The 25,552-nt window shown below is 42.8% G+C and overlaps 1 protein-coding gene and 2 long non-coding RNA genes across 17 annotated transcripts in view; 2 read left to right on the top strand and 1 right to left on the bottom strand.

The window, feature by feature from the left end:
* Nucleotides 1-25,552, bottom strand: part of APC (APC regulator of WNT signaling pathway) — a 111,791-nt gene that overhangs the window by 75,153 nt on the left and 11,086 nt on the right. Inside the window, exon 1 of one of the 15 annotated variants that reach the window (XM_053294275.1) lies at nucleotides 12,850-12,972. The exons of 8 other annotated variants lie outside the window; for them this stretch is intronic. The gene's annotated coding sequence lies outside the window, so the exon portion shown is untranslated. Of the gene's footprint in view, nucleotides 1-55; nucleotides 348-438; nucleotides 530-578; nucleotides 679-12,336; nucleotides 12,697-12,759; nucleotides 12,777-12,849; nucleotides 12,973-25,552 lie in introns of those variants that run through there. 6 more of the 15 variants (XM_053294287.1, XM_053294285.1, XM_053294276.1 and 3 more) reach the window with 6 other exon arrangements.
* On the top strand, nucleotides 360-1,269 carry LOC128344346 (uncharacterized). The gene is made up of 2 exons (XR_008315804.1): nucleotides 360-809; nucleotides 887-1,269. It is a non-coding gene; the product is annotated as an uncharacterized LOC128344346 (long non-coding RNA).
* LOC128344349 (uncharacterized) lies at nucleotides 18,878-25,299 on the top strand. The gene is made up of 3 exons (XR_008315807.1): nucleotides 18,878-19,106; nucleotides 19,412-19,650; nucleotides 24,817-25,299. It is a non-coding gene; the product is annotated as an uncharacterized LOC128344349 (long non-coding RNA).

Here is a 25,552-nt window from a genome sequence, read left to right as displayed (position 1 = left end):
TCATAACCAAGGCAGCCAGCGAACAAGCTCTTGTGTAGCTAGGTTTGTAGTTTACCTCAATTCCCTAAACTGTATCACAAAACAGCAATGTCAGGTGGGGAGAGCAGAACTCCCCACTTCATTTCCACGACCTCTCACACACATCTCACAAGCCCTGGTGCTCGTGGTCCGACTACAGACGTTGCTGGGAAATGATTCCACCAGGTTAGTAATGATGGTTGCATTTGTGCGTGGCAATCTGTTTACCAGACGTCATTCAACAACAAAGCACTGGCTGGAAGCTTTGTGGACATAAATACAACCTCAGAGTCCGAGTCCTAACAGAGACTACACAGCCCAAACCTCCATTACTCTCTAAAGTGCCCTTCAGCAAGCAGCGGTAACACAGCAGAGTGCTCAAATCCTGCAGCTAAAGCACAACGTTTAGCTCTTACTAACGCAGGCAAGCAACATCAGGTTAAGGGGAGGGGGGTGGTTGGCAATCGCTTGCTCCCCTCCTTCTCAGACCCAACAGCAACGCCGTTCATGTGTCGCCTTCCCGGGTTACTGTAGCTGGGGAAGATTAAAGGGGAACTCACCCAGACTCTTCCCTGCCGGCTGTTGTTCGCTCCTCCCCCGCCTCACACACCCACCCAGCAGCCGCGCAAATCGTACGTCTACTTCCCGCGCTGCCATGACGCAAACGGGCAAAGTGGGAAAGAATGAAAAGAGAAGGCACAGAACGAGCTCAAAGCCCGGATGTCTCGCGAGTGCAAGATATAGGCAGCCACGTGCGCAATACTATTTATACCTGAGGTACTAGTAATACGGTAAGGTTGCTGCAGGTGTTCGTATTTGGAGAAGGGGTATAAATACTATTTATACCTTCTTTTTGTCTTGAAAAAAGAAAGCAGCTCAAAACAGCAAACACACTGAAGGGCTATGAATCAGAGGCCTCGTCTTTTTGAGAGGACTACAAAAACAGATCAACAAAGCAAAAAAGGCTAGGGCCTGAATATGAGATTTCTTGGCACGTTTTACTTGCTCTAAAGGAAGTTCATCAGAATAAAGAAGTTGGGGTCCAGATTTGTGACCTTTGAGGATACAAAAGTCAAACAGCAAACTGGGATGGGTTAGTCCGCAAAACTGTGGCCTCTGCATTTTTTCTTGTTACAAAAAGCAGTTCAAATTGAACAAATGGGGTATTGGGGTGTATGGATCTGGGACTTTTATTTTATTATATTGCTGTAAAAATTGGTTTATCAAATAAAGTGGGAGTCTCTGAATCTAGGAACCCCTTCCTTTTTGGGAAATAAAAGGTTAACACAAGGGAACAAACCAAAAGTCATTTATCAAAGAGGAAACTGGTCTTTTATTCCGTTATCTTTGTTCCTTTTGCTACAAAAACACTTTATCAAAGGGGAGGGGGTGCGGGAGGCTGCAATGGGAACCTCTGCTTTCAGAAGAGCTACAAAAAATAGCTTTGCCAAGGGACCAAATTGGGGTCTTGATCTGGGCTCCTGTTTTAGAGGGCTACACATGAACTGTATCAAAAGGGAAGGAACTTGAGGTGCTGGGTCTATGAATCTGGGTTCTCTTTGTAATTTTGAGTTACAAAAACAACTTATGAAAAGGAGCTGGTGAATCTGTGACCCCCTTGCTTTGGGAGATTACAAAAGCAGTTCAAAGAGAACAAGCTTGGGTGCTGGGGAATGAATGTGGGACCTCTCTTTTTTTGCTACAAAAAGCAGTTCATCATAGCAAGCATAGTGGAGTCTGAATCTAGGACGATCCTTTCTGGGGGCTACAAAAGTAGATCAGAAGGGAAAAGCTAGTGTCTGCTTTGGTAGGGCACGACAAAGGCAGTTTAAAGGGAGCAAACATATTAAGGACTATGAATCTGGTATCACTGCATTTTTTGTTGGATACAAAAAGTTCAAAGGAAACAAACTTGGGTGCTGGAGTTGCAAATATGAAACTTCTTTGTTTTTTGGCAGGGAACTATGGCGCAGCATGGAAATGACTTGACTAGCAAGCCAAAGGTTGCCGGTTCGAATCCCCGCTGGTATGTTTCCCAGACTATGGGAAACCGGTATATTGTGCAGCAGTGATATGGGAAGATGCTGAAAGGCATCATCCCATACTGCATGGGAGATGGCAATGGTAAACCCCTCCTGTATTCTACCAGAAGACAACCACCGGGCTCTGGTCGCCAGGGGTCAACACCGACTCAACAGCACACTTTACCTTACAAAGCAGTAAGGTAGAGCTGGTCTTGTGGTAGCAAGCATGACTTGTCCCCTTAGCTAAGCAGGGTCCACTCTAGTTGCATATAAAAAGGAGACTAGAAGCGTGAGCACTGTAAGATATCCCCTTAGGGGATGGAGCTGTTCTGGGAAGAACAGAAGGTTCCAATTCCTTCCCTGGCATCTCCAAGATGGGGCTGTAGAGATTCCTGCCTGCAATTTTGGAGAAGCTTTTGCCAGTCTGTAGACAATACTGAGCAAGATAAGACCTATGGTTCGACTTAGTATATGGCAGCTTCCTATGTTCAAAGGAAAATGGGTGCTGCCTTTTGGAGTCTATGAATCTGGGATCTCTGGTTTTGAGGGGATTACTGAAAAGAGTTTGTCCAAGGAAAGCTGGGAAGAAAACTCATTACATTTCTTTTGACTGCAGAAAAATAGTTCATAAAAAAAGGAAAGATTTTGAAAGGAAGGTCCAGTCTGAAATCTGTTTGCTGCTGGGGTGCAGACTGCAGGATCACAGACCCCAGCATACATGTTTGTTGCTGATATAATTAATATATACCACCTGCTATAAACTGATTTCCCCCACCATTCCCTAAAGATTTCATATCACTCCATCTTCTTCAGTATCCAATATGCACATACAGTATCTCAAGGAATGATTAAAGCATGCTTTTTCTGTATACATACCTCCAAAAATCTTACAAATGCTTGCCATTTATTTGTAAAGCCATTCAACACATGTAATTTCCCATTCTTAATTCAATTACAGGGGTTATTCTGCACTTATTCATAACCCACCACACTTCCCTATGCCATTCTTCTAAAATTAAGATGTTAGATTTCCAATATTTGGCTAGCAACAGCCTAGCTGCTGCTAGACAATTAATTACTAGCTGTCTATTTTATACACAGCCTCTCAGATCTCGAAAAAACAAGGTATCCCGTGATGACTTATAAATCCTGTACCATCCAAGACCATAATAGTTTTGCTCTTGCCCTCATATGTAGAAACATTTAGTATACAAGAAACTTAACGGTCATGGCATAAGGGGACAAAGTACATGTGTGGATTGCTAACTGGTTGAAAGACAGGAAACAGAGGGTAGGTATAAATGGAGAGTTTTCACAATGGAGGAAAGTAAGAAGTGGGGTCCCCCAGGGATCTGTACTGGGACTGGTGATTTTTAATTTATTCATAAATGATCTAGAAGCAGGAGTAAGCAGTGAGGTGGCCGGATTTACAGATGATACCAAACTTTTTCGGGTAATGAAATCCAAAAAGTAATGTGAGGGGCTCCAAAAGGATCTCTCCAAATTGGAGGAGTGGGCGACAAAGTGGCAAATGCGGTTCAGTGTTGGCAAGTGTAAAGTGATGCACACTGGGACGAAAAACTCCAACTTCAAGTATACGCTGATGGGATCCGAGCTGTCGGTGACTGACCAGGAAAGGGATCTTGGGGTTGTGGTGGACAGCTCATTGAAAGTGTCAATTCAATGTGCGGCAGCTGGGAAAAGGCTAATTTCATGCTAGGGATAATTAGGAAGGGGATTGAAAATAAAATGGCTAATATTATAATGCCCTTATATAGAACTATGGTATAACCACACTTGGGAGTACGGCATACCATTCTGGTCACCACATCTAAAAAAGGACATTGTAGAACTGGAAAAGGTGCAGAAGAGGGCAACCAAGATGATCAGGGGCCTAGAGCACCTTTCTTTTGAGGCAAGGCTACAACACCTGGGGCTTTTTAGTTTAGAAGACAGATGACTGCAGGGAGACATGATAGAGGTGTATAAAATCATGCATGGTGTGAAAAAAGTGGACAGAGAGAAATTCTTCTCCCTCTCACATAATACTAGAACCAGGGGTCATCCCATGAAACTGATTGCCAGGAAATCTAGGATCAACAAATGGAAGTACTTTTTCACACAACACATAATCCACTTGTGGAATTCTCTGCCACAAGATGTGGTGACAGCCAACAACCTGGATGGCTTTAAGAAGGGTTTGGATAACTTCATGGAGGAGAGGTCTATCAACAGCTACTAGTTGGAGGACTGTGGGCCACCTCCAGCCTCAAAGGCAGGATGCCTCTGAGTAGCAGTTGCAGGGGAATAAAAGCAGGAGAGAGGGCATGCCCTCAACTCCTGTCTGTGGCTTCCAGTGGCATCTGGTGGGCCACTGTGCAAAACAAGATGCTGGACTAGATGGGCCTTGGGCCTGATCCAGCAGGGCTGTTCTTATGACGTTGCTGCTTCAGTCTTGTCCCATGGCTGTTTTGTATATATCATTTTAATCCTTGCTACAGTGCAATACCAACTTAATACAGTGCAATACCAACTTAAGGCAATTGGAGAGTAAGCTTATGAGATCACCCGGTTCTGTCTGTGTCTGTGTCCCTATCAAGTTCTCAATGCCTGGACCAACATGAACCAAATTGTTGTCGCGACACATTGGGACACCACAACGACGCAGTTTGCAATGATGTCATACATCCTGATTCAAGATGGCAGATGCGTGAATGTCTGAGTTGCAAGTGTGCTAACTTGTGAACTGTCTAACCAATCTGAATCAAATTTGCTACATATGTAGGGACATAGGGACACTTCAACAGCATAGTCTGTGATGATGTCATCCACCCCGATTCAAGATGGTGGACACTTAAATGTTCAAGATGCAAGTGGGCTAACTTGTGGTCCAACACAGTGTTTCTTAACCTTAGGCCCCCAGATGTTGATGGAGTTGAAGTCCATCAACATCTGTGGGCCCAAGATTAAGAAACTCTGGTCTAATAGATTTAGGATGGAACATAGGATTTGGCCATATACTGAGTCAGACCATTGGTCTATCTAGCCCAGTGTTGTCTTCACAGACTGGCAGTGGCTTCTCCAAAGTTGCAGGCAGGAATCTCTCTCAGCAATATTTTGGAGAAGCCAGGGAGGGAACTTGAAACCTTTTGCTCTTCCCAGAGCAGCTTCATCCCCTGGGGGGAATATCTTACAGTGCTCACACATCAAGTCTCCCATTCATATGCAACCAGGGTGGACCCTGCTTAGCTAAAGGGACAAGTCATGCTTGCTACTACAAGACCAGCTCTCCTCTCCAGATTTGAACCAGATTTGGTACAGTTGTCGTGAGTAACACATAGGGACGGTTTAAGGGTGTAGTTTGTAATTATGTCATCCGGCCTGATTCAAGATGGACACTAAAGCATTTGAGGCACAAGTGGACTAACTTGTGGACTGTCTAACTTATTCGAACCAAATTTGGTACTGTTGTAGTGAGTCACACATAGGAATGGCTCACGGGCATAGTTTGTGATGACATCCATACCAGTTCAAGATTGTAGACACATGAACATTTGAGGTATAACAGGACTAACTTTTGAACCACCTAAGCAATCTGAACCAAATTTGCTACAGCTCTAGGGACACCCAGGGATGGCTCAACAGCCTAGTTTGTGATGTCATCCACCACAATTCAGGATGGCGGACATATGAACCTTTGAGGCACACCAGTTTGAACCAAATTTGCTACAGCTGCAGAGACACAAACTGTAGTTTGTGATGTCATCCACCCCAATTCAAGATAGCCACCTAGAGACTGTGGTGGTCAGTGGTATATAAATGTATTAAATGTTAAAAAAATTAAAAAGTGATGACATGAACATTTGAGGGGCAACTGGAAACCAAACTAGACCAAATTTGGTACAGTTGTAGGGACATATAGGGACACCTCAACAGAATACATATACCATTTTTAGCCTACTTTCCAGCAGGCTTATGAAATCACCCGGCTCTCTGTGTGTGTGTGTGTGTGTGTGTGTGTGTGTGTGTGTGTGTGTGTGTCCCCACAGACATCAATTTTGCAATGCCTGGACCAATTTGAACCAAATTGGGTACAGTTGTAGGGACACCTCAACAGTGTAGTTTGTGATGTTGTCGTACACCCTGATCCAAGATGGTGGACAGGTGAACTTTTGAGGCACAAGTGGGCCAACTTGTGAATGACCTAACCAAATTTGCTACAGCTGTAGGGACACATAGGGATGCCCAAATGGCGTAGTGTGTGATGATGTCATCCACTCCAAGATGGCAGCTGTGTGAACATCTGAGGCGCAAGCAGGCTAATTTGTGGACTGCCTAACCCATTTGAACCAAATTAAGTACAGTTGCAGTGAGTGACACACAGGGTCACCTCAACAGCATAGTTTGTGATTATGTCATCCACCCTCATCCAAAGCAGCAGACAGGTGAACTTTTGAGGTGCAAGTGGGCTAACCTCTTAATCGATTAGCACCAAATTTGCTACAGCTGTAGGGACACTTCAACGGCGTAGATTGTGACAATGTCATCCAACCCAATTCAAGATGGTGGACATGTAAACATTTGAGGCGTAAGTGCACTAACCTGTGTATAGTCTAACCAATTTTAACCAAATTTGCTACAGCTATATAGATACATAGGGATGCCCCAATGGTGTAGTTTGTGACGTCATCCACCTTGATCCAAGATGGTGGACATGTGAACTTTTGAGGCACAAGTGCACAAATTTGAGGACTGTCTAACTGTTTTGAACCAAATTTGGTTCAGTTGTAGTGAGTGGGACACAGGGACACCTCAATGGTGTAGTATGTGATGATGTCATGCCACCTCGGTCTAAGATGGTGGACACACGAACATTTGAGGCACGAGATTAACTTGTGGACCTCAATTTGAACTAAATTTAGTCCAGTTGTAGAGACAGTGGAAGGAAAGTAGGCTGATTAGTTTTTACTAGAACAACTTGTTATTGTATATTTTTGTAACTGCAATTACACTGGGTTAGTGATGAGAAATGTATGAAATTGTTTTTTGAAATATCAACAAATCACTGTGAACACACTAGAATAAAGGTAGCCAGTTTTGTAGCAACTGCACTGGCTTCCACCCAGTTACTGGAAATATTTGAGGTGCTACCTTTGAACTCTAGGGCAGGGCTACCCCAATATTGGGTTCCCAGATGTTGTTGGACTCTAATTCCCATGAGCCCCAGCTACAGTGGCTGAAGGCATTGTGGCTGAAGGAATGATGGGACTTGTAGAACAATAACATCTGGAGACCCAAGGTTGGAGAACCCATGCTCTAAGGTCTTTCATGGAATGAGACCTGTTCCGAATTTATCTCTTCTCATAGGAGTCCTCCTGCCTCTGCAGGGAGGGTCTAGCTCTGTGTCACAACAATGAAAGATATTAAATTAGCTGTGTGGAGAAAAGCCTTTCACACTGTTGCCTTAAATCTACAGAATTGTCTCCTTAAAAAAATGCACCAATGAAGTTCTTTTTTCAGTTTTAAACATAGCATGTAAGACCTACCTTTTAAAGCTAGCTTTGGGGGATTATTTTTGCTGTTTTCTGAAGGGGGGTTTCATTGCTGTTATTAACTGGGATTTTTTTCCTGCGTGTGTGTGTGTGTGTGTCAGTTTTACTGATAGTTGCCAAGTTTTCTTGAAACAAGCAGGGTATAAGATGGTGCATATAAATACAATGAATATGGACAATTGTTTTACAACTGCAAATACTTTGCTAAGCCCTTTCTGCTTGAGGTTAAGACAAGCATTGTCCCTCAACTGGTCACCTTCACTTTCTTTCAATACACTTCAGGAAAACATTCCAGAGTAGTTCATTTTAGCTGGTTCCCCCCATCCCCCAAAGTGTGCTTAGAATTGATTTCCCTAAACTCTCCTTCCTTGATTGTTTTAAGCTTTTAATCTACTTGTGTTTAGTTACTACAGATTTGCTTCAACAGTAATCAAGCTGTCAGATCAATAGTAGCTTCTAGTGTATGGAATGAGACAAACATAATGCACATGGAAAATATTAATAGGGAAGACAGATATATTATTTGGGACAAAAGGAAAAGGAGATTATTTGGGTTAAACCCAAGCTGGCATGGTCCAAATAATATGGAATCAAACCAGCCATTTGTACGCCTTCTACCAAACAGGCTGGGTGAAAGGAAGAACTAGAGGCTGAGAAGGGAAAGTTGAGATGTTATGCACGCCCCAGTCCTCATGGTTATTTTTGCTGATGGTACAATGCACCCTAATTCTTGTGGTCTTCCTCTCCTTGCTATTGCTATAACTTTCATTGTAATCAATGTTCAGTTTGAATACAGGCACTTTTAATACCCACAGCTGTGAAAAAGGAAATTGTTCCAAGGATGCTGGATACTAACTTGTTAAGAGATTGATGAATGGCCTTCCTTATTGCAACTGCAACTTTGAAAGCTAGATTATTTTTCAAATTTGTATACTGCCCCAAACTTCAGTCTCTGGGCAGTTTACAACAATATAAAACAGATTAAAAATAAAAACCTTAACACAATTTAAAACCACAGTCCAGTTTAAAAGCTTGGGGGGGGGGAGTATTCCCAGATGTTGTCACTACAACTCCCAGCATCCCCAGCTGCAATGGCTGGAAGTATATGATTTACAGAGAAACAGATCCACTGGAAATAAATGGTACCACTGTGAATAAAGTGGCATCAGTAGAACAGTGCACTTTATTCAGAACAGCGGAAGCAAGGCCTAATGAACAGTATACCAAGCTTGTAACACAGAGCAATTTGGGGTGACTTCTAGCTTTACATTTAATTTCTTGAGTTTGTGTTAATTTCCTAACACATAAAAATGAAACTTGATACATCTTCAATTCTGTTTTTTGATCTAGTAAATAACTAACTTCTCTTTTTCTTGGAACCAGTAGGATGTTTCTCACAACCCAAAAATTCGCTACTTCCCCCACCAACACCAGCAAGAGTATGCAATTATATACTGTAATTATAATACTTTTGCCTGAATCCAGTAGTGCCCAATATATTTTCACAACACTACCATACCTTCACAACAGCTATGGTAACTAAACTATAAGGAAGGAGGGAGGGATGTGCACGGAACTGGCTCCCTCTGCGCCTATGGTGGGGCAGGGTGGCTTTAAGGATGGGGAAAGGTGCATTTACTACCACCACCCTCTGCCGCATTTCCCCCTCCGGCACTCTGTTTATATATAGTTCAGTGGGGCAACAGTGTGCCTCCTTGCCACCCCATTGTTTCACTGACCGGAAGTGTCATGCGCACGTTGCAAAACATCAGTGAAACAACGGGGCAACTCTGTATGCGGGGGAAGTCGCATGGAAGCCGGAAGTGAGGGTTGCCGCGGCGTGTCCTCCATGGCAGAGCCGCTCTCAGTGGCTGCTGGGAGGCGGCGGTGGCGGCTCCTGGGGGAGCCGCCGGGCGGAGAGGCGCCGAAGTGGAGGCCGGCTTCTTCTTCAACTTCATTATTGGCACTGGGCAGCAGTAATTACTTTCAAAACTGTGAGTCAAAGCGGCTGGCGGCATTGCAGAGGGACAAGGGGCAGCAGGGAAGTATCCTGCTGCCCCAATTATTACATTAAATACGCGCGCTGGACGGGGGCAAGTGGCGGGGGGGTAAGTAAACCCTCCCCGCCCTTAAAGGAACCCACCCCACAGTGCCGGACCGCAGCTCTGCGGTTCCGTGCACACCCCTAGTTGCCTCTATAGCATCTCCACCTCTCACTCTCTCCCCATGCAGAGTGTGCCCAATTTGGCAGCTGCCATATAACACCCTGCTATTTTCCAGTGGCACATTATAGCTGCTGCATGGGCACTCTCTGCCGGCAAAGACAGTCGGAATGGGTACACTCAGTGCTTGCAGAGAAGACAAGGGGTGTAAGGTCAGTGCAAGTGAACCAAGATGATAAGTGGAGTTCCACAGTACTCAAGTTTCAAGCCTGAATTGTGTGTCAATTTCATGAAATTGGGGCTTCTCAAACTTCATCTTATTAAGTACTCATGGGAGTGGGGCAAGGAGAGACAGCTGAAGAAGATCTGAAAAAACAGCCACAGTCATCTATGTCAAGTTGGCTGGGGGGCATAAATGAGAGTAATCCAGGCATACTGAACCCTATGCCTGCTGACCCAAATCAAGACACACATAATGGGGCTGGTGTGTACAGGATCCAGAGAGACTTTCAGTGTTTCACATACTAGAAAAACATAAGAGTTATATTACACTAAACTCACCACACACACAGAGAGAGAGAGAGAGAGATTACTTCCAGATCACAAAAGATCCATGGTTACCTTCAGGTAAGAAAATTATTTGTGGGTTTGTTTTTTAAAGCAGTCCTATATGCACTTCTTTTCAGGGTTGCTATATGGTGGCAGTCAATTTCAGTAGTAAATTGATTTCTCAGTTTGTAACCATTTGGCTAGTTTCCAAACCAGTACCCCAATTGTCCTTGCTCATTGGGTTCTCTTATGATGGCACCATAGTAAGTTTTACAGCACTAAATACAAATTGCAAATAGTGTCTATTATCATATTTTTGTAACCTCTGTCATATCCATCTACCCATGGCAAGATCAGTGTCATTTAACACTTGAATTATATTTGCATAGCAGCCTGTGCAGCTGGTCTTGTGGTAGCAAGCATGACTTGTCCCCATAGCTAAGCAGGGTCTGCCCTGGTTGCATATGAATGGGATACTTGAGGTGTGAGCACTGCAAGATATCCCCCTCGGGGATGAAGCCGCTCTGGGAAGAGCAGAAGGTTTCAAGTTCCCTCCCTGGCTTCTCCAAGATAGGGCTGAGAGAGATTTCTGCCTGCAACCTTGGAGAAGCCGCTGTCAGTCTGTGAAGACAATACTGAGCTAGATAGACCAATGGTCTGACTCAGTGTATGGCAGTTTCCTATGTTCCTAAGACTATAACCTAACTACATGCTAGTGCCATTTTAGAGAGAACATTTTCTGAACAAAGCCACTAGGAAGAATAACTAGAAGATAATCCAGAAGAAACTCATTACTCCACCCCAAGATTTTTTCCTAGGACTATTGGTATTTGCTAGCATTTAATGAGACTACAACAGACATTTTTTATGGGACAAATACTTCCACCACAGAGTTTACCTTTGTATTCCAACTTAAATTTATATTTCTAATCACACTTTCATTTTAGTTAGTCCATAATTCAGGTAGGATACAAACATGATGGACATTTTCTGGAATTTATTTTTCATGCAGGCCTCATAAAATAATTCTATTCCATCTAGCCAATCCAATATTGAATATATTACAGACAAAGACCAAGTACTCAAATATTTACTACCTTATTATAAAAATATTAAAATTAGAAGCTCACTAATAAAACTGAAGACTTCATTAACATTTTACATGGTAAGCAGAAAAAGATTCTTTCTATAAGTAATTTTTGAAGCCACATTATCTGTGCTATTTGACATGGTTAAGTCATGACAATCCACAACACTCAAGTATATAGTTACTTAAACCTTACTGGTAAGGACACTTCTAAAATTAAGATTAATATTTTAACCCAAGTACAGAGTAAGTTTAATACACAATTAGTCAAAGACTGTCTGGCTGATCCACAGAAAAAGCAAGTCATCTATAAAATACTGATTGAAGGTTTGGTTACTGAATATGAATTTAAAACTTCTCTCTTCAGCCTCTACATCATTATACTGCTATATATTGCTTCTAGTTCTGCTGATGGTCAAAATTTCCATTTTCCCCTCTATAGCAATGTACCAAAGCTGACCTAATTATTACATTAAAAAGCTGCATCTGACAAGGAAAAAGAAAGGAGCCACTACTTCATACATAATTTATTAAGATTACTAGCAGTATCCAGGACTGAATAATCTCTCAGAATCTCTTTTGATGATGAATAGATTCAGTCAGAAGGTTTTGGGTGGATGCTGAATATGTGTCTCCTCATTTTCTTTCATCTTTACATTTCTGCCTTTGCTTTTTTAGGGGTGGCAACTGCTCTATTGCATTTCTGGGCGCAGCAGTGCAGTGCACGCTCTCGTCTCTATGCAGCTTTTTCTTTTCAGTAAAGGAGCAAAAGCTGCTGCAGTAAACCGCAGAAATGCTAGCAACACATCCTGTCACTAACAAAGGCACTGGGATTTCACAGCATTTTCAGCAGGGAGTCTTCATGGCTTCGCAGTATCATGACATACCATCCAAAAGCAAATCTTAACATTACAAAATTACAATAAATCCATTCTCTACAATACCTTCCACATCCTCCCCCTGCAGCCCTTGCATTGTGGAGCTGTTAGATTCAAATCAAGGCATCTCCTCTGCTGCTTTGTGTCCCTTTCTCTGGCTGCTGCTACTGTGACAGGAGGGAGGAGGAGGAGGAAAAGGGAGGATTTCAATGGGCTCAACTCTCATTCCTCCAAGCAATGAATCTGTTTCGTTCTTTGTTGTCCTTCATCCGTCTCCTAAGATACTATTTTCCCCTCGTTTCTATGTCAAGCTCTTTTAAAAACCACCATTTTTCTGCTACAAAGGCATCTTTTTTTCTATTGCCTCCTGAGGTCACCATCTCCTCCCCCAACCCCACCATTCTATCAAAAACCATGGATCAGAACCCAAGGAAGCCGTTCCTAGCTTCTCCTTTTAAACTCTGACAGAGGGAGGGAGACCCAGGCTACCTTTCCCAATGGTTGTCATGCAGCAGCCAGATGGGAAAACACTGCTAATGCTCAGTGTTTCTTTCGGACAGCAGTGCAGTGTTCACCTACCCCATCTCCGACGCTGACTGCACCTCCATTCAGTCTTCAGCACCCAGTACCCTCTTGTATTCACTGGCTGCGCTAGAGCCAGAGCCAATACAGCCACATTCCAGTCACGTGTGCACCCAGCCCGACCCAGCCAATGGCCCTTCTCACATCAGAGAATGTAACATGCTCTCGTTCACATCCAGTGCTTCCTTTCCTCCTACCACCCCCTCCCCCCACACACACACCTTGACTCTTGTCTGGATCATCTGCCAAGAGGAAAGGGGAGAGAGTCTATGAGAACAGGAAAGGACAGCCACCTTTGCAGGGCTGCAGGAAAAAGAAACAGAATGGGGTGGTCGGCAGCAAGAAACAACAGTGGTGGGAACACATATCCAAAATATCCCGCTTAAATGATGTTTTGGGGTGTGTGTTAAGGTTTGCTCTATTTCTTTAAATAAGAAATTGATCAAAATTAATATCTGTAAATTAATAAGTTGATACCATTGACATTTACAACTATGGAGAAGAATCAGTTCATATGATAGAGAGCTAATTTAACTCAGCTGTACTTTATATTCCTGCCCATTAGGAGCTGTCTAATCCATTTCAATTCAAATTGTAGGATCCTGCCTCAGGGGAGGGTGTTTAATGAGATGACCTTCAAGTCTCATCCAGACCTCAAAGTCTACTGCTCTATGGCAGCTCATTCCAAAAACGTAAAACCCAAGGGGCTTTTTTGATCAGGAAAACTGTCTATTACTAAAATACATGCATTCCAGGTTTCAGCTATAGTTTAAAACAGATAAACATATATAAATTAGCAGTTACACATTTCTATGGAGTTTAACCAAAGAAAAGAATACAATGTTTGCATTAAAAATGATTTACATTCATATGAATTAAGTTTACATAACAACTACACATTAGCATTTTTCCCCAATTAAGGACTTGATACAAAATGCTGTATGTAGTGTTTGGACTATACAGCCATATCACATACCTCAGTATACATTGTATGCATGTGCCCACAAACACTTTTCTCAGAAAAATGAAGCAAATGTGGACCATGCTATTTGTAAGTATTTAATAATAATAATAATAATAATAATAATAATAATAATAATATTAAAAAAATGAGTTTGACATTATGCATATAACAGGAAGGCAATTGTTAACAGATGACAACATCTGGAAAACCTTTTTGCCCAGAGACAGATAGGACAACAGTGATTAATGCCAACAACACGTCCTGCTTCCTGCCTGAATGGGTGTAGGCTGTTGTCAGACACTGAATGGGGCAATTCAAGCTTTACTTGCGACAAAGCCCATCCTGCATTCTGTACCAAAGCTACCCTTGTTGTTTTTGCTGATGCCCTATGGCAAGTCATATGCTCCCCACATCATAAATATTCAAGCTGTGTGCAGTTCTGTGCAACTGTCTGCTTAAATAATTTTCATATATGAACATGTTTTTATATAATAATTGTTTTCATAAATTGAATGAATGAATAAAATAAATAAATACCCCATCTAACACCTACACTTACATCTAGTAATTAGAAGAGTCTGAGCAAAAGGGGAGTCACTATTCTAATAAAAGACTTGGAACATTTCCCCAACTTTAGGAAGGAAACCATCTATTTCCCAGAAGCTTACCTCATAGCATGCAAAGCAAGTTAAGGGCCAAATATGTATTGTTTCTTTACACTCTGGCAGATTGCACAAACTGTCTTGGTGGCTAAATACTAAGAGAGTGAAAATTCACATTAGTTAAATGTCCCTAGAACAACTAATGGTGAAACTACAAGATGCCATTCATTTACATACTTCAGTAGAGACTTCATATTCTGCTAACACTTTTATGTACCTAATCCAGTTCAATTGTGGGGCAGCCCCTGAGAATGCCTTTCTGAGTACTCCTGCTGGCTGAACCTAGTGCACACTATCACTGAATAGTATTACTAAAATAAACTAGATACAAAAATATTTTGCTCCAGAGACTGACCTAGCGTTTCTGAATCTTTTGACATTATAAATTGAATGTCCCCATAAGAGTATTACAGAGAGTTTACCTTTCCAAACATGAGTTACTGATACACCTTTGCACCTCCAGGGCCCTATAACCCAGGCTGATCAGGATCCTGAGAGGCTCATGAGCAAAGCATTTCCAAGTCCCATGAAAGCATTCTTTTTATGCAGGGCTAGATTTTCATTGCAGCAGCAGCCTGTTGTACATTGAGTTGTGCTTCAGATGTCAAGCTTTGGAGGAGGGAGGCTGCTGTCATAAGGGGCAAACTGAAAAGGCCTCATCAGCACGCACCAACACAGTCAGCACCCTAGTCATTATTTAATTATAGGACTGTTTTGGCTTGTGTGGAGCAAACATTAGTCTATGGCTATTTATTTTAGATAATTTTAATCCTGCCTTTTCAACCAAAACTTATGTGGCTTACACTGAACAAAAAGCAATAATACTTCAGTTATAATAAAATTAAATATAATAGAAAAATCAGAAACATCACATACAAGAGCCAGAAAGACAGACTTTATTAACTAAATAAAGGCTGGCAAAATAGCCAAGTATTTTTGGATATCAAAAGGCAAACAGAGAGCCAAACCGTACACCCAAGGCAGGGTCTTCCACAATCTGGAGGCAACCACAGATAAAGCCTTCTTGCATATCCCCACCAACAAACCTCAAAAGAGTGGAGGGTTGCACAAAAGATCCTTTCCAGACAACCTTAGTGAGTAAATGGGAGATTATCATTCAGGTATCCTGGACCTACGTCATGCCATTTAGAACTTCAAAATGGATCACTAAACACCTTGAATTGAACTGGTAACCAGTGAAGTTTGGACAAACAAAGGAATTGCTCCTGAAAGCAGGCCTCAATCAGGATGTTAGTGGCAACATTCGGCACCAACTGAACTTTCCAAACAGACTTCAAAAAGCAGACCCACATAGGAACATGTTACAATAATCCAATCAAGATGCCCTTAAACAATGTGTGAACAAGATCTGCTTTTCCCAGCATACCATAAACTGGGCAAAAGCATTCTGCAGCCAACTAGACATCCAAGAGCACCCCTAGACTGTGAACCTGCTCATTCAAGGAGAATGCTACCTCATCCAGAACAGACTGGGCTCCTACCCCAATACAGATAGCCTCACAACCAAGAGGACTTCTGTCTTAGATTTAATTTCAACTTGTTTACCAACATGCTGCTGATCACTAATCTCAGACATGATTCAGGACTTCCACAGCCTCTCTGGATTGTGATGAGGACAAATAAGAGTTGCAAGTTATTAGCACTAATGCCAGTTAATTCCAAATCTCTGAACAAACTCCCTCAGCAGCTTCATGTACATATTAATTAGTATGGAGAACAATATGGGTCCATGTGAGACACTACAAGCCAAAAGCCATGGCATCAATATGGCAGGATCAAGGGAAGTTTTCTTAAACAGTGGTTTAATGACTACTTCTATTAAACTAGATAGAATTACACCCTCACATAGGGACTAGGATGCATTTCTCTAACCAGTCCACTTGGCCCAGCCTTTTCTGGCTATTAGCCATGTTGGGCAAAGATTGAGCACACAGGTAGACAATTTCATTCTATCAAGGATCGTGTCCATATTCTTAGCCTGAACAAGTTGAAAAGAATAAAAAGTGGACAAGCAGGTGCCAAATGCAAAAGAGCAGGGTTATCATTCAATGTAGCATCCAAATCAGAACTTAAGAGTGACTTTATCAGTTAAATGTCTTGCAAATTGGTCACAGAGGGCTATCAGTCTGTCCTTCCCAGATGAAAATATTCCTCCACTACTCGGAAGATCTCCAGTGGCTGACTCTGCTGAAACAATGGAGGTATTAAGGTACAATTTCTTTGCACCATCACAATCACAGAATAGACCCTCAGATGGATTCTAGACTGTGCTCAGTTGTCACAAGTCTTCCTCCACCAACAGTAATCCCCATAAGCACTTCATTGTGAACAGCTCCATAGAAAACCAGGGAGCTGCCTTGGCTCCAGTGCCCAAGAGAAGACAGATCATGTTGATAGATAGTTGAACAGAGAAATTATCTGCACTGTCAGTTTAGCTAGTGTTCAGTTTTGAACCCTAAACTCCATTCTGAAGTACATAAACAGATCTCTTCTAAAGACTGCTACTGTGACTTTGTCTACTGGCCTTCACACCTAGACTACTCTCTGCCCTGAATATAAACCCTCCCAGAAGAAAACCTTCAAAGTCCTCATTGAGGCACTCCCATAACCACAGTCTTCAAACCCTCAAAGATTCAAAGCTTTCCCAAATTGTTTTACAATACTCATATGAACTAATTAGCACAGGATTATTATTAGTTCTGAAAGTAACAGTAAACAAGGCATCATTCTCATTATGAAGTTGCAAGTAACTATAACAAGATTACTTTGTCTAAAACTATATTTAAGTTTTGCCTTTGCTCCTGGAAATTTAGAGCTCATTTCTACGTTATAAAGATTGAACCTATTAGTCAGAACACATGTCTTTTTCAGAACACATATAACCTAATTCTGAGCTGAAATCATTGCATGGCTCCCTGCCTCAGCATCCTGGGATCCCAACTCCCAACTATCCCTTTCTTTGTCCCTATAAAACATCCCAATACACCCCCAAACATGCTGGCAGACATGGCTCATTATTGCTCTATGCAGATGATATTGCCCTTTTATCTCAAACCAGGATAGGTCTCAGTTGTGCTTTGACCGCCTTAGGTAAGTATACTGAGAAGGAGGCTTTAGAGATCAATTATTCTAAGACCAAGACAATGGTGTTTTCAAAGCACCCCAAAATCTTTAAATGGACAATAAATGGGCATATTATTGAACAGGTTAAGGTTTTTAAGTATTTGGGGGTAGTATTCCATTAAACTGGAACACGTAAAACTCATCTTGATTATATTTCCCAAGGTATTTAACAGACAGCAAATGTGATTAAGTCCTTCTATTACTCTAGGGGTGCCTTTTTTGTACCAGCGGCTATTAAATTGTTGAAGGCCAAGATATATCCCCAAATTCTTTATGGGGCGGAGATCAGTCCTCTGGAAGATTTCTCTCAGCTTGTAACAGTACAAACTAAATTCCTGAGGGCTATTTTTCAAGTACCCAGGGGTACAGCAAATGCCGTCCTTCATAGGGAAGCAGGGGTCACCACTCCGAAAGCAAAAGTATGGTTTAGCATAATTAAATTTTGGTTAACCCTGGTCTTCTTTCTGGCTGGTCTTGCCCCTTTAGTTTTATCAGACATTTTCGTTTCCAAATGGAAATCAGCTCTGAAATTAAAATTGCATCACTTGGGCACGTCTCAAGAAGATCTTATTGGGCGAGGATTAGAGCAGGCGCTTTGCTTTGTGAAGCAACGGCTCCGAGATATAGATTTGCAGGAGTCTGCACGGCTACCCAAGAGAATATACTTAGGTTCTCAAACTTTTAACTATAAACCGGCTGAATAGTTAGACCAGATCTTGGTACCAAAATTTAGGAGATTTTTGTCCCTCACACGATTGAACGTTCTCCGTTTGGCAGTACTTGAGGGTTAATTCAAACGACTTCCTTATCATCAGTACTGTTGCCCCTGCGGCTCAGGGTCTCAGAGTCTCTATCACCCATGTTATTCTTTATTGCCAGTTTTACAAGGACGCTCGCACCAAATTTATTGCTCCTATTTTAGCCATTTATCCTGGTCACACAGACCAGTTTTATTTGGAAATTATGCTGACCAATTTTAAACCTGGAATTTCAGATAATGTGGCAAAGTTCTGTTTCGTGGTGTCGAAGCTCCGTAAAGACTGTATTAGTAATTTGCACAGTTTGTGATTTTGTAAACTTTGAAATTTCTTGAACTTTCTTATTAATGCTGTTAATTGTTACTGTTTGTTAATCTGGCCTGTGACAGCAATAAACTTACTACTGCTACTCCCAATACTAAGTATACGATGGCTATGTCTCAAGGTCTCATGCCTTTCTAAACCCAGGGCATCCTTATACTTATTTCTCATTGATGGGCCATGCGTGGGGATGTGTTAGAAAGGTCGCGATTGGCTGAGAAGGCAGCAGCTGGAGAGGAGTGTGCCTGCCTGCCACACCCGCCATCGGGAACGAGTTTGCTGTCAGCTGGGAGGAGGGAGTTTGAAGGCAGCAGCCCACTGGGAAGGAGTTTTCCAGCTGGAGTCAGCTGAGGAGGGAGTTTGAAGGCAGAAGCCCCACCATCGGGAAGGAGTTTTCCGGCTGGGGTAAGCTGAGAGGAGAGAGTTTGAAAGCAGCAGCCCTGCTGTCCTGACTGGGGTCAGCTGAGAGGAGGGAGTTTGAGGGCAACAGCCAGAGAGGACTGCGGGCAGGCACTGCGGGGCGCAGGCCTGCCATACTAGTTCGGAGGGAGTGCTGGCTGGGGTGGGCTGAGAGGAGGGAGTTTGAGGGGAGCAGCCAGAGAGGAGTGCGGGCGGGAGCCAGCGAGTTCTGACAGAAGGGGGTGGCTGGTGGTTGGCCGCCTCAGAACGCGGCAACGAGTCTGCTCTCTTCCCCTCTCCACCCTTTACAGGCTGGAAGCAAGGAAGGGTGGGAAGCAGTTTGACCACAAGAGAGAGGAGCTTGCTCCAGGAGGAAGTTGGCAGCAGTTGGCAACTTATCACTCCACTGCTTCTTTGCTTGAAATGGAGACTGAAGGACAGCTGGATGATGACAGGTCGACACTGGTGTTGATGGGAGACTGAGGGAGAATGTCAAAAGCTGTGGAATAGCTAGAGTGTCACTCAGGAGACTGGAACCACTTAATGCCTGGTAGGAGGTCTGCTCTCTCCCCCACCCACTTTACAGGCTGGTGTTCTGGGACTTCTTCTGCTAATGTGCTATAGAGGAGAAAGCAAGGAAGGGCAGGAAGCAGTTTGACTGCGCAAGAGAGGAGCTCACGCCAGGAGGCGGTTGGCAGTGTGGGGAACCGGCTGGCAGCAGTGCAGGGTGGTGGTAGGGGGAGGCAGGAGAACAGGCAGCAAATCTGTGGGGCTTTGGAAGTTAGTGGGCTTATCCCCAAAGTCTGACTCGAGGCAGTAAGTTATGCACATTCTGTTGCCTCTTTTGGTTAGACTTAGGACCGCCCGCCCCCCAAGTCACACAGCACCTGCCATTAGGCATCACTAGGTAATGATCACCAGGATCATACACTAAACTGTTCTGAATCTGATGCAGTGAGTGCCACAAGGGCACAGAACCTGATTTTTCTCCACAGAGTTCCAAGGCAACCTATCACTCCACTGTTTCTTTGCTTGCAATAACCTTCCAGGGATATGGAGAGTAGGGATGTGCTGAACGTTTAGGATGGGGAGAAGCCACATGCCTTTAAGGGCAGATAGCCAACTTGCACACAGGCTCACTCTGGCACATTTGTGGCACAACAAAACAAAACAAAACAAAACAAAAGCCCCATCAAGACAAGACAAACAAAAAAAATATATCCCCAATACTCACTTTGGCCACTGGAAGGGACAAAACACCTTCAGCACTCACTATGACCAGCAAACAGGAATGACATAAGAGACCCATGGTGGACAGACACTAACACAATCTACCTGACAAGAAAACCATGAATGAGCCATGCACCCACTACAGGGAAAACAGGACTCAGCAAAACTACAGCACACCACACAACAGACCAAAAGGCAAGTGCACGACTGCACAGATGCTCTGTGCGGGGTCAGCTAGTAGAAATACAATTATTGCTAAGGTTTTCACGAGTACTACTATTGGGGGCTGGGGGAATCGTGTTCAGTGTCCCTGGAGCGATTCCCTTGTTGGTGGGGAATAGAGGAAGAAGTAGTGTTGGCAGAATAGCAGGCCGTTATAGGGGGAGGTCAGAAATTCAATAGCCGTTACCCCTGCCAGCTCTTGGAAAGAAGTACCAATCTCCCACAGAACTTCACCTTGCTTCTGTACAACGCCAGGTCAGTTCAAAATAAAAACAGAAATAATCCATGATTTCATTGTGGATGATGCAGCTGACTGGGTATTACAGAGACCTAGATGGAAGCAGCTAGTAATCCAGTTTAGGCCTAGCTTCTTCTGACAGTATATTCTATTGTAGAGCAGGTGAGTGGGCGGGAGGAGTAGCAGCTGTGGTCTATAAGAATACTCTCTCCCTTACCTGGGTTCCTATCAGGGAATTGGCCTATATTGAATGTGTGCACCTACATCTGGAGACCAAGGATAGACTGGGACTTCTGTTGGTGTACCGTTCATCCCATTACCAACAGCCCTGACTGAGCTGACTGACTTGGTTGTGGGGTTGGGGTTGGAGTCTCCCAGACTGGTAGTTCTGGAGGACTTTAATGCTAAGTTTTGAACCAATTTGTCAGGATCAGCTCAGGAGTTCATAGTGGCCATGACAACTATGGGACTATCCTAAGTGGTCTCAGGAGGACCAACACGCATTGCCAGTCACACTCTCGATTTGGTTTTTTGCTCTGATCAGGATGGTGTTCCATGGGTGGGGACTCCTGTGGTTTTCCTATTGTCATGGACGGACCACCATCTGGTTAAGGTTGGACGCGCAGCCTCAACCCTCCTCCATAGGAATAAAAGACCTATTAGTATGGTCTGCCCAAAAAGACTATTGGATCCAATAGGATTCCAAGAAGCCTTGGATGGCTTTAAGATTGGTTCTGCCAGTGATTCTGTTGATGCCCTGGTTCAGACTTGGAATGATGAACTTACTAGGGTGGTAGACATTATTGCTCCTAAGCACCTTCTCCAACATGCTTCTAAATTAGCCCCCTTGATATATGGAAGAACTGTGGGGGCTGAAGCAGCAAGGTAGACGGCTAGAGCGCAAGTGGCAAAAGACTCAGCTCAAATCTGACAGATTTCATGACAGAGCACATAGATTTACATTCTGGCAATGCACGCAAAGCAGTTCTTTTCTGCCCACATTGCTTCTGCAAGCTGACGCCCAGCGGAGCTGTCTAGGGTTATGAGAGGGCTAATACATGACCCTCCTCCCCTGAATGAGTATTTGCATCCATCAGTTACCTGTTTGTGATGTTTTAAAGGAGTTTTTTGCAGATAAAATCTTTCATATTCAAGCTGAACTAGACTTTACAGTTACTGCAGAGTCTACTGTGGAGATGTCCAGCAGCAACACTAGTGTGGCTAAGTTGGATCAATGTCAGTTTCTGACTCCTGAGGATGTGGACAAGCTACTTGGGACACTTTGCCATACCAGCTTCTTGACCTTTGCCCAACATGGCTTATATAATCTAGTAGGGAGGTTATTGGAGAGGGTCTTGTTAAGATCATTAATGCTTCTCTGATGGAGGGCAGGATGCCTCCTTGTCTCAAGGAGGCAATCATTAGACCACTTTGGAAGAAACCTGCATTGGTTCCATCAGAATTAGGAAATTATAGACCTCCCATGGTTGGGCAAGGTGATTGAGAGGGTGGTGGTATCTCATATCCAGGATGTCTTGGAAAAATAGATTACCTGGACCCATTTCAAACTGGCTTTTGGACAAGCTATGGGGTTGAGAAGGTCTTGGTCGCCCTGTTAAATGTCTCCACTTAGGAATTGACAGGGGGAGTGTGACTGTTGATCCGTTTGGATCTCTCAGCAGCTTTTAATGTTATCTTTCAACCATGGTATCCTTCTAGAGTGCCTGAGGGGGTTGGGAGTAGGAGGCACTGCTTTGCAGTGGTCTGCCCCTACCTCTTGGGTAAGTTCCAGATGGTGTCACTTGGAGACTGTCACTCTTCAAAACAAGTGTAATTGTATAGAGTTCCCCAGGGTTCCATTCTATCTCCAATGCTTTTTAACCTTTACATGAAACTGCTGGGAGAAATCATCAGGGGACTTGGTACACGGTGTTATCAATATGCTGATGACACCCAAATCTGTTTCTCCATGTCGACTTCATCAGGCAATGGCCCAACTTCCCTAACCCCTGCTAACTAAGCAAAGAGGCATCTTTTTAAAGTGGCAATTCTCTTTATTTGGCAGGGTGAGAGCAACTGGCCCTAGACAGCCCCAGCACAGCATCCTTCCAGTGGCTGATGCTGGGGTCAACCTTATGTTTCATTTTAGATTGTGAGTCCTTTGGGGACAGGGGGCCATCTTATTTATGTATTATTTTTCTATGTAAACCGCTTTCAACTTTGGCTGAAGAGCAGTATATAAATATTCATAGTAGTAGTAAATGCCTGCCTGGAGGCAGTAATGGGCTGGATGAGGGAGAACAAACCGAGGCTGAATCCAAGTAAGATGGAGGAACTCATTATGGGAGGTTGAGACTTAAGAAGTGGTTTAGATCTGCCTGTTCTGGATGGGGTTGTACTCCCCTAGAAAGAGCAGGTACATAGTCTGGTGCATATGCTGGTAACATCCAGACTCAACTTCTGCCATGCACTCTACGTTGGGCTGCCTTTGTACATAGTTCGGAAACTATAGCTATCATGAAATGCAACAGTCAGGTTGCTCTCTGGGGTTGTTCAAAGAGACCATATTACACCCATTTTAAAAGAACACCACTGGCTGCCAGTAAGCTTCTGAGTGAAATACAAAGTGCTGGTTATTACCTAAAAAGCTCTGAATGCCTTGGGTCAGAGGTATTTAAGAGAATGCCTTCTTCTTCATCAACCTTGCCACCTATTAAGTTCATATGAGAAGGTCTGGTTACAGTTGCCACTGACTTGGTTGGTGGCAACTTGAAACCAGGACTTTTTTCGAGGTGCCCCAGGACTCTGGAACACATTTCCTAAAAAGTTAGGAAGTCTCCCCTTCTCTGGATGTTTTTCCCCTGAAAACATACCTGTTTAGCCAGGCTTTTAGTTTATAGTTTTAAAGCTTCAGGTTTTACAGTTTTTATTTGCATTTTAAATTATTTTAGTCGTGTTGATGTTTTAATGGTTTTTGGATTGTGAACTGCCAAGGGACTGTATGGGGCATTACAGAAATGTGCTAAATAAAGTAAAATAAATTAATACTATTTGCCAAGGTCATGCCATGAAGATCCAGGAACTGCAGCAGCCACATATTATACAGGTGCACATATTGGGCTTCTTCTCATGATCATCCTTCCACCAAAAGATTGTGGAATGCGCTCCTTACTAAAATATGATCCTCCCCATCTCTGGCAATTTTTTAAAAAGCATTTGAAAACAGACTCTTCACACAAGCTTTTTGAGCTTTTTACATTTTTAGGTTTTGACTTTAAATTGTTTAAATTGTTTTTTGGGTTTTATGTATGTTTTAACTTGTTTTATGTTATTGTTAACCACACAGAGACTAAAGTTTGAGGCGGTGCACAAATTTGATAAATAAATAAAAGTCAGGTAGTAAAGCGAGGAGCACATACTCCTGATTCCCAGTGGTCTGTGTGGTGAAAGTGACCAGGAAGTGATTGTGCACAAGAGAGCAATCATGATTAGTCTGTGAGGCAACCAACTTCAGCAGCTTCAAATCTAATGTTGCCAATGTCAGTTGCCACACTGACCAACCATGACTGCCCACTTGCACACAAACACTTCCTGGTCACTTTCAACACAGACACGACTGGGAATCAGGAGCATTCTCCTCCCCCCATTGCTGCTCAACTTTTGCTGGCAGGATATTATGAGAATTGACACGATATGTGCACCTGTAAAATATGAATTCTGAATATAGTTGTTGCAGTTACCAGATCTTCATAGCATGACCATGGCAAATATTAGTACTTGTAAAAACCTTAGCAATAATTTTATTTCTCATCCCTTTCCAAAAAAAGGGCATAGGGCATATTCATCATATGCTTGGAATCAGGATGTTTTATAGGAACATGGAAAAGGTAAAGTGACTGTGAGAAAGACCATTGTTTATCCCTTCTACATACATGCGCTGGTTATCGAGCCCCTGTAATGAGCACATAAACCAAAGTTATTTTATCTGCTACCTAAGATCATAAAGTACAGTTTTTTGTCTTTCAGAGGAACCTCTCCAAGAAGAAGTATGATGTTGCATTCAAACAGATCTAAAACCTGTATACTACAAGCACTTCATATACAGAAGAACTGAGTAATCACTCATGCATCACCCACACCTGAAAGAGCTTTGTAAGGTGCAGTCTCCATCTGGAGACCCCTGCTCTACATGTTCCTACTCAATCCTAAGTGGACCAAGCATTCATCTTGAAAACAAAAATGAAATTTCAAAGCAATGTGAAAACTATGATACAAAAAGAGAATAAAGCACCCAACAGTAACGTTTCTTCCTTACTTTCTTATTTTAAAGGGGAATACACAAGTGAGCTTCTGTAATTTCCAATAGATTGTCTTCTTTATATGGAAAAAAGATTATCCTGAAAATAACCAACAGTCTTTTTCAACATGATCTTGTTTTGCAACAGGTATCTCCCCTTACAATTGCATTATATTTGTCCAAATTGTTTATCCAACAGAGGGATGACTTACTCCTCAGTAATTTTTAATATTTTTAAAGAATTTGTAAGTATATTACACTGGGTGATATATATTCATTTTATTTAGTCTTCCTAAGAGTCAACCTTCTCTCAGCCAAATGGCTGTTCAAATATTAGATTACTTCTGCTCTACAATGCTGAGCATAGGGCAACCATCATTTCATAGGTTCATACAAATTCTGCTTTACTCAGTTAATCCAATGTGGAAGAACACTAAAGCCAGATCAAATCAATAAATAGGTTTA

This window comes from Hemicordylus capensis, chromosome 2 (assembly GCF_027244095.1).
Source record: "Hemicordylus capensis ecotype Gifberg chromosome 2, rHemCap1.1.pri, whole genome shotgun sequence".
NCBI lineage: Eukaryota > Metazoa > Chordata > Lepidosauria > Squamata > Cordylidae > Hemicordylus > Hemicordylus capensis.
Note: the sequence above shows the minus strand (reverse complement) of the source record. Positions and strands in the feature narration are given on the sequence as shown.